Genomic DNA, 10,001 nt, shown 5'->3' with positions numbered 1-10,001 from the left:
TATATATATATATATATATATATATATATATATATATGGAAAGTTGTATTTTTGTCTATTTACAATCTGTGCTACAGGAGATATAAGGTGGTTTTTAGTGCAATATGGCATCTATCTCTAGCATGTGGAGAGATTCTTCCATTCGTTTTGATATAATTATGTGTATATCTAAATACCCAGGCCTATTCCCCTTTTTTTAAAGAGGGGGTAGCCAAATTATGTACATAATTATAAATATAGTGTGTAAAAATTATCTATGAGGTTTTTATTACACGCTGACCACTTGATAAAATCATTAAAGTGATTTTATCCTTAATTTTATAAAGAGTATACATATATATATAATGTATTTAGAGACAGACAGAGTGAAAGAGAAAGTGACGTATGTATGTATGTATGCACACAGCTATGTATGTATGTGTATGTCTGTGTTTGTATCTCCTTGTCTTGACATCACATGATACTTCTAAGCAAGTGTCACTGTCACACAAGCAGTGTCATCCATTTCCAGTTTTTTCCAACCTTACTTGGAAACAGGTGAGGGTTGATGACAGGAAGGGCATCTAACCATAGAAAATCTGCCGCAACAAATTCTATCTAAACAGTACCACCATGGAAAAGTGGATGTTAAAACAATGATGATGACAACAGTGCTACAAACCATAGAAGAAGCCTTTTGTTTGAGTTGCTAGAAATAACAACCAAATCTTCTGTAACTCTCACTTCACTGTCTTAGAAATATTGAAGGACATATTTGATAACATAGTCCTAAAAACAACTGTATCTGGGAAAAAGATAGAATGGTCATGGCTGGAATGTCCAACCACTCACTCAGAGCTGACCAGGATTAAACAAGATATAATAGATACCATAGCTAATATTCATAAGCAAATATGCAAATTTTTTTTTTAGGTACCTATGTTGTCATGAGCAGACACACACACTTTTTGGTTCTCACATCCCTTGACCCAGCAGAATATCACGAGTATGACAGCAGGAGGCTGCACCAGCATTAGGCTGATACAAATTAACAGCTGATTAGACTAGAGCAGTGGTTCTTAACCATTTTTTTACCAATGGACCCCTTTGATTACTATTTTTTCCTGGTGAACCCCCCATAGTCATTCAATGCTTAAAAACTAGCTTTATTAGATACTTCTTTCAAAATCCTATTTTGTTTTTCACACATTAACTTTTATGAGTTGAACTATGTAAAATGTTAGAGAAAGAAACCCATCTGTTTCTTCCAATACATACCAATACATACATTTAAAGCAAAATTTTTTCAGGAACCCGTAAAATATTATTGTGGATCCCCAATTTATTATTTTGCTGCATGGACCCTGCCAAACATTTTATATGGACCCTGGTTGAGAACCACCAGACTAGAGCAAGATGAAATCAAGTGTTTTGCTCAAGAAAACAATGCTTAATCAAGGACTGCAAACCCCAAACATTAGATGCTGGACCTATAAGCTTAAGAATCATCACAATAATTGGGCCATGCTTGTATGTGTCATGGAATTTGTTGAACAAATTTTCTGTGGCTGAATGCCCTTGCATTTTCCAACCCTCACCTGTTTTCAAACAAAGAAATATTCCCTAAAGCCAAGCATGTTTTTTCACAGAACACTGGAAACTAAGGTGCAATGCAGTAAGACCTGAACACAAGACCACATGATGAGAGAGCAAACTTCTGAATCACACCTGCATCTCGTATGTATAAAAAATTTTATGTATATCTTGTTTCAATTAGTTTCACACTTTATCAACATATAAAGACACACCAAACTGAAAACCTGATGTTGTAGGTGTGTGTCTTGAGACAAGTCCCAATGAAATTATGAATGTAAGTTAGATATCCCACCTGCATTTATCACCTTGCTCTTGAGAAGGAACACCTAAATTACTTTAGCAATTTCATTGGGTTTTGTCACAAGACTGAAAGCCTATTATGTTTCAACAACAAAAACAGTACCTGTGAAACTCCACCCTCTATTTTTTTTTTTTTTAGTTCTGCATACAAAATACAAAAACAATGGGATCTCACATATATATTATGAAAAGTTCTAAAATTTTGTTTACAGAGATTATCCAAGCAATTCATACACGGAAACTCCTTCTAGAAAGGAGATAATTCTAATGCAATTGACAAAATTTTTTTGAAAATATAGAAACAGAGAGTAGACTTGTTTTTTTAACTAATCTATTAATGCAACATGTTTCAGTCTTATTAAACCTCTTCTGCAAAAAATATTCTACTTAGAGCAAGTGGGGGTTGTACATATTACAATCTCCTTTTGAAATTGCATACCTATGGGTTCCACCTATATCTCACCTTTTTGATTGGTAGCTTACTATCAGATTGCATTATTGCGTTGTTTGTAGATGGAGCTCTTTCTGTTTCTCTTCCTATCAACTCCAGCATGTCCCAATAATGGCCACTTTTATGCAGTCAATACTTCATTCTTCCCTAACCTTCCCCAACAATGTGTCACACACACTGAAAACCCACACAGATTCCATGAATAGAGACCTTGAAAGTATCTTCTAATGGGCATATGTTAATGTTACCCCTTTCACTAGCAACAAACAACAACTGCTACAGAAATCAAGAGAACATTATATCACACCCCATTCAATGTGAGCAGCACCCAACTAAAAAGCCGTCACAGTTGCTGTAAACGTTGGGTCTCACTATGACAGAGGATATGTCTGGGTGTAAGTTCATCCTCTACAAAGCTATGATTGCACCCTGATGGCTGGCCCCTCTCTTCAAGGCCAGAAGATACTTCATCCACCCACAGTTATTGATGCTTCACAGAGCTGAGGTAAGGCCCATCTGAGACAATGCTGCTACTGCACACACCAGTATCCAAGATCAGAAGCCTCCAATCTTTTTCACACAAGGAACTGGTTTGTGAGGAACCTATTGACCCAATTTGTTGACTTTTCCGATGGCACGCAGGTATTGATGAATGGTTGAATGACCAAATCTAAGCTTCTCTGCTAGTTCCTCAACAGTTACAATGGGATTTTGTTCCACCAGGATTTGCAGGACATCCTCATCAAGCTCTACAGATTTTCCAGGACAAAGCTCGTCCCAACTCAGAATTTCTGAGACCACCATTGACACTGGCTTACGCTTATTGTCTGATCCCCATATACTGCATTAACATTCCTCACACTTTCCATTGCATTGTTGCCTTTATTGATCTCATAAAGTAAAATATGCCGAATATGCTCTTTTGCCACTTCCATTACAGCTTTAAAAAAATAACTTAAAATCAAGCTGCACTCTTCAGAACTTGCACTAAGAATAAATACAAGGTGAATTTACTACCTGTTTTCATAGCAAGTTGATGCAGGTAGTTTATCCAGTTTTTCTCCCAACTTTTAGTTCATGCAATTAAAAAAAACTGCATTATTTATGGGATGACCCAATATATCTAACTCAAAATCTAAAAATTCATTCTTTCTGTATGGCCCAGGACTATATGATCCATAGCCTAGAACTGGTGTGCAGCCTTGTGGTTAGGGACCCCTGTCCTGGACCATATCCAGGAAAGTACCATCTATTAGATGGTATAAAGTCACTTACAAATATGTTCCAACCTCTTACCCACAGTCATGCTGTTTCTCCTCTCTCTGCCACTACTATAATGGCCTCTGCTACATGGAACCGGTTGGGCTCATACCATCTCTACTCAAGCATTTCCAATCCACCCCCCACCCCCTACACACACACACACACACACACACCCTGAAGGTGTTATGCCTGGTTCTTCTTTTCCATAAAGTTGGACCCCTTGGAACCATCTCTCTGTTCATGTCCTTTCTACAAGAGTTGACTTATAAATAAATGTTCAACAGGAACATCAATAGAATCAACCTCACTGCTCTCAAATGACCTACAAATGCCATGGGCATTGTCCCTTCCTCCAGTTCCAACAAGTAAAAAGAAAAGAAAACAAAAATCAATTGGGTGTTCTAATAACTGCCAAATTGCTGCCGTAATTGATGGTTATATATAAGAGATGAAAAATAGGTAACTTGATAACAGATAACCCCAAGACTTATAAAGTAATTATTTAGTCAATGCCATAATGATTTACTGGGTATTTCTGTATCAAAAAAGGACAATATTTTATATTGATGACATAATAATAGAATGATATATATCAAATAAGACAAGATTATTTCATAATATAAAATTACATTTCTCTGTACAATATTTCATACAGTACAGAATAATACAATTAATCATTTGGATATGTAGCCTAATAGTGCTTCTGAAGGGGAAAGAAAAGGACAAGATGGAATAAGAATGTCACCATTTAAAATACTGTAAGAAATATATGATAAACAACTCAATAGACAAAGATAAATATGTATATTCTAGAAGAGATTAATTCTTCCCTTTCTTTGTAGTACAAAAATAATGAGGTGATATATAAACGTGGTCGTTTTATAAGCTTTAGTGAAAACATGAACTATGAATAATACATATATTTAAACCTACGAGCGAGTGCTGAAAAGATCCTGGCTTTAAGGGTATTGCGAAAGGCCTGGTTGGAGGCCCAACCATCCCAGTTCTTTTACAAGGCATAGAAAAACTGAAGGACCACTGCAATAAGTGTGTGAATCTGAGAGGGGAATATGTTGAATGAATCATAATTAACTGATCCTCTTGTATTCTCTTTTACCTAAAGCCAGGAACTTTTCAGCACCCATCATATATGATATATATCAAAATATATTATAATATACATGAAACAGTTTCACATATATTGTGAATTGTATATATGAAATATAAATACATGTTATATTTCATATATAATTAACTTTTATGTTGCTTGCAACACTGGGAAATATTTTAATACCATACAATCACTATTCAATCTCCTTTCATCTTCCTTATATATATTCAAGGCAAGATTGAAATTATAATCAAATGCAATTTATTTGCTGGTATGGCCATCCAATGCTTTACAATGCAGGAAGAAAAAGAAAATAATGTTATCTATTTGATTATAAGATCCTCCTCTGTTTTTTAAACAAATATTAAATTCAAATAAATTCATGCTATGCATTTGCTACTGTAGGATCATTTTGTAAAACAGAAAGGAACAAAAATATTAGACAAGACAATATAAGACCAAAGCAATATAAAATCAAAATATTAAAGCAGAACTAGTATCAAATAACTAATAACACAAATCAGTACTAGAATATTAAAAATGAAGCAAAAAACAATATATTGAGAAAGTTTATCCTTTAGAAAATAATTAATAATGACAGAAGCAGTATTAATACCAAAAGGTAATCTTGATCTCCAACTTAACACGGACATTGTGTTAGAAGCCCACTGGCTATTTGCAATAGCAGTGCCTGAATAGACACTCAGATTCTATATATATATCATTGACAGGAGATTTGGCTGTTATAGCACTGCTGAACATCTGTCACTGATGAACCCATAGCAGGGTGAAATCATATGATCTGGTAGTTCTGGTGGCCATAGCAGATGATTTTTGTCTGTCAACAATATAATTACAAGTGCTTTTATGCACCACAAGTCCTTATGAGAGATTCTCTCAAGATAAATTGTTGTTGGCACTCCGTCGCTTACGACGTCAAGGGTTCCAGTTGATCCAATCAACGGAACAGCCTGCTCGTGAAATTAACGTGCAAGTGGCTGAGCACTCCACAGACACGTGTACCCTTAACGTAGTTCTCAGGGATATTCAGCGTGACACAGTGTGACGAGGCTGACCCTTTGAATTACAGGCACAACAGAAACAGGAAGTAAGAGTGAGAGAAAGTTGTGGTGGAAGAGTACAGCAGGGTTCGCCACCATCCCCTGCCGGAGCTTCGTGGAGCTTTAGGTGTTTTCGCTCAATAAACACTGACAACGCCCGATCTGGGATTCGAAACCGCGATCCTATGACCGCGAATCTGCTGCCATAACCACTGGGCCATTGCACCTCCACTCAAGATAAATAACAAAGAACTAATAAGTTCTAACACAATTCCTATGTCAAGTTGGAGATTAGGATTACTGTTTACTCTTTAAAGTCTCAAACTGTATCACATCTTTTATGCAACCTGTTAATTGTTTTGTCTTCCAAATAGCACCCAGTCCCTTTTGAGCCTTTACTAAGAGGTTCTCTACCAACTTTGCACAATCTTCCTCATGTTTATCCACCATGACCAGCTAGTCATAAGGACAAGAAAATCCTCACTGCTCTAATGAGGACCATCTTGTCTGGTGACTGATGATCTGTGCAGTGTCTTTATTTTAAGTGAAGAATTGTGCACCATTAACCTCACTCTCTCATCTGTGACCAACTTTAAACCCTTTAGCATTTAAACCAGCCATATCTGGATAAAATGTTCTGTTTTACACTCAAACTGGCCAGATCTGGCCTCTCACACTTAACCTATAATGTCACTGTAAAAATAATCAGCTGCATCATCAAAATCTCAAAGCTATGAGTTGATATATAATAAATTCAAGCAATATGAATAAATAAGTATTACATTTGACAGCATAGACTAAATGCTAAAGGGTTAATCCAGTGGCAAAACCAGATCAAAACAAATTAGGATGGAGACAGAAGCAGTGGAAGACCAAGATGTCTTACTTGTTTCATCTTGCTCTCTGCAATCCAAAATGCATTGCTGCGGCTACCTTCCTCCCTGTTGAACCATGAAGGTTTCTTCCGTAGAGTCAACTGGATTCAATCTTCATATGCATTGGTAAGCAAGCCCTAATATACTAGTTAACTCATAGCAGGGACCCTGACAGGTATTACAACTCTGGGTCAGAGTAGACTTGGGAACAATAGTGGCTAAGAGGTGCTCCCACACTCCTCCTACACATCATCCCTAAGTAGTACACCTGCAGAGAAATCCCTATGGTCTCTCCTGGTGACATTGCATACATAACTAAGCTTGCACTCCAAAAACTAGCCTTTCTCTTCAGAGCCAGAAAATACTTCAGTCTGGATCATGTGTTAACTCTTTACAAAGCTCAAGTAACACTCATAATGGGACACTGCTAGCATATCTGAGACAACACAGCTGTTACACACACGAAGACTATCCAAATGATTAGCAAAGATTTACTGATGCACTCCAACCTCTGGCATACTTGTGCTGTCTCTTCTCTTTATATTTTTTTATCACTACTATAATGACTTCTGCTTCACTGAATTAGTTGCATACCACCTCAACTAAGGACCACCAAACTTTGACTGACAGATGTTCAAACTTAACCCTTTGGTTAAGAAACATTAATATATATTGCTCTGTGTGTGTGTGTGTGTGTGTGTGTGTGTGTGTGTGTGTGTGTGTGTATCACTGAGGGTAAAGACCCTATGACTATGGGATTGCACCTAGAAAGTTCCCTCTGAGGCACAAATCTAGGCAAGGTTATTTGTTGAAGACCAGCAGTTGCTCATGCATACCAGTCTATAAAGACTATCAACTTCTGGTATACTTGTACTATCTCCTCTCTTTGCCTTACTATAAATGACTTCTGCTATACTGAGTTAGATAGTTGCATATCACCTCAGCTAAAGACTACCATACTTTGATTTACAGATGTTCAATACTTTGATTTACAGATGTTTCCATATTTTTGTCGAAACACACTGCTATTGTTTTAATTAATTTTGAAGATAATAAAGAATTTAGTAAAAAAAAAAAAAAAAAAAAACCTGCCATTACTAAGCTGATGTTTGGAACATAAATTAACATCAAATTTTTATAGGTTTTATTTTAGATCACTTTAAAACTGGAAGCTTGTCTCATAGAATCAGAGTTAGTCTCAGGTGGGTTAGTATCAAAAGGTTAAAACTAAACCACATTAGAGGGAGCTCCTCTATGCTGATGACTTTGTTCTTGTAACCAAATCACTACCAGAACTAGAGAAGAAATTTCAGGTGTGGAATCAAGGTCTAGAATCGAAGGACTTTAGAGTTAATCTAGAAAAAACCAAAGTCTCAGTAAGTAGGAAAGCAGACAAATCACAAATCCCTTCAGGTAGATGATCCTGTTCAATATGTAGAGAAGGTGTAGGTATAAAATTCCATCAAATGCTAAGGGGGAAAGCTAGAAGTAGTTGATAGCTTCCGTTATCTCAGTGACCAAGTCAGAAGCAAAGGTGGATGCTCCAAGAGCATAGCTGTTAGAATAAGAATGGGCTGAGGAAAGTTCAGAGAGCACCTACCTCTATTGGTAAATAAGTGCCTCTCCCTCAGAGTGAAAGGCAGATTGTATGATGCCTGTGTGCAAACAGCCATGCTACATGGCAATGAAACATGGGCTGGGACCACTGAGAATATGCATAGGTTTGAAAGAAATAAAACTAGTATGCTTTGCTGGATGTGCAATGTCAGCGTGCATTTACGACAGAGTGTAAGCATTTTGTGAGATGCCTGCAAGCTGGAATATTTGCTATTCAAGCTGTAATATTTTCTTTTGCAATTGGATGGTCCTCATATCACCAACTACACAACTGCAATTTAGGAAGAAGGTGTGACAGACCATCTAAAACAATCATATTTATGCACTTTGCTTAAGGACCCAATATGATAATTCAAGTAGTAAGGTTTTAACTCAGTTTTAACTCTGTCAAGAATCTATTTGAATTTCTAACTCTACCTGCTATAGCAATCAATAATCTGAGGAAAATAGTACTTAGTTTAAAAGTGGTTTGCCATGAGAAAGGAAAATCTAATCTTTTGGGGGTGTAATGTGTCCTAATGGTACTGAATAGATAGATTGGAAGGCAAGAGAGAGAAGAATGAAAAAATGAGGAAGAGTAAAGTAGGGTGTAAGAGAAAATATGGAAAAATAAAAGAGAGTGGGGTCACAAAGTGATATATGTTGGGCATGGATAGAAGAACACAAGGAATTTTTTATAAAAGCAAGAATAGAAGAGGTAAAGATCAGAGGAGAGGAAGAAAACTAAGTGAATGGTTTCAAACTTTGGGACAAGGTAACAATTTTAGGGGATGGAGGCAAGTCGATTTCATTGACCCCCAATACTTGACTGGTACTTTGTTTTATTGATCCCAAAAGGATGAAAGGAAAAGTCGACCTTGATGGAATTTGAACTCAAAACATAATGAGTTGGAAGAAATGTTGCTAAGCAGTTTGTCTGCTGCAATAATGATTCTGCTAGCTTAGATGATTAATAAGAACGTTAACACTTTGTGAAGCAGAGTAACAAATTTAAAATAATGTAAGGAGCAAGTTTAGAAAAAAGAAAAACATGTTGAAAAGGGAGAGATGGAGTTGGCTGAGAGATATTCATTAATGCCAACTGATACCTACAAAGAGGTTCCTTAAAAAAGCCTCCATTTTGATGCAGAGACTGAGTGCTTAAAAGTAGGAAAAGTATCCAGCTGTAAAAACAACAGCTCCATAAAAAAAAAGACTGGTTATTTGGTAAATTCATCTCTGTAATTTCATAGCAAACTAAGTACACTGTGAGTCTAATACAACAATGGTAAATCTATCATCATGCCAAATATATCATTGTTTGGTAAATAAATATCATATATGTATATATTCTTTCATTCTTTTACTTGTTTCAGTCATCTGACTGCAGCCATGCTGGAGCACCGCCTTTAGTTGAACAAATCGACCTAAAGACTTATTCTTTGTAAGCCTAGTACTTATTCTATCAGTCTCTTTTGCTGAGACCCCAAAGTTACGGGGACGTAAACACACCAGCATCGGTTGTCAAGTGATGGTAGGGGGACGAACACACACACACACACAAGCACACTCACACAAACATACATATATATATATATATATATATACACACACATACGGTGGGCTTCTTTCAGTTTCTTATTTCTTTATTGCCCACAAGGGGCTAAACATAGAGGGGACAAACAAGGACAGACAAAGGGATTAAGTTGATTACATCGACCCCAAAAGGATGAAAGGCAAAGTCGACCTCGGCCAAATTTGAACTCAGA

General features: G+C 36.6%; 1 protein-coding gene across 12 annotated transcripts in view; it reads right to left on the bottom strand.

Moving 5' to 3' along the window:
* The window catches only part of LOC106870292 (large neutral amino acids transporter small subunit 2), a 273,162-nt gene that overhangs the window by 18,196 nt on the left and 244,965 nt on the right, over nt 1-10,001 (bottom strand). The gene's annotated exons all lie outside the window — the stretch shown is intronic.

The sequence above is a fragment of the Octopus bimaculoides genome, chromosome 1 (genome assembly GCF_001194135.2).
Source record: "Octopus bimaculoides isolate UCB-OBI-ISO-001 chromosome 1, ASM119413v2, whole genome shotgun sequence".
Classification (NCBI taxonomy): Eukaryota; Metazoa; Mollusca; class Cephalopoda; order Octopoda; family Octopodidae; genus Octopus; species Octopus bimaculoides.
This window is presented reverse-complemented; position numbering and strand designations above follow the sequence as displayed.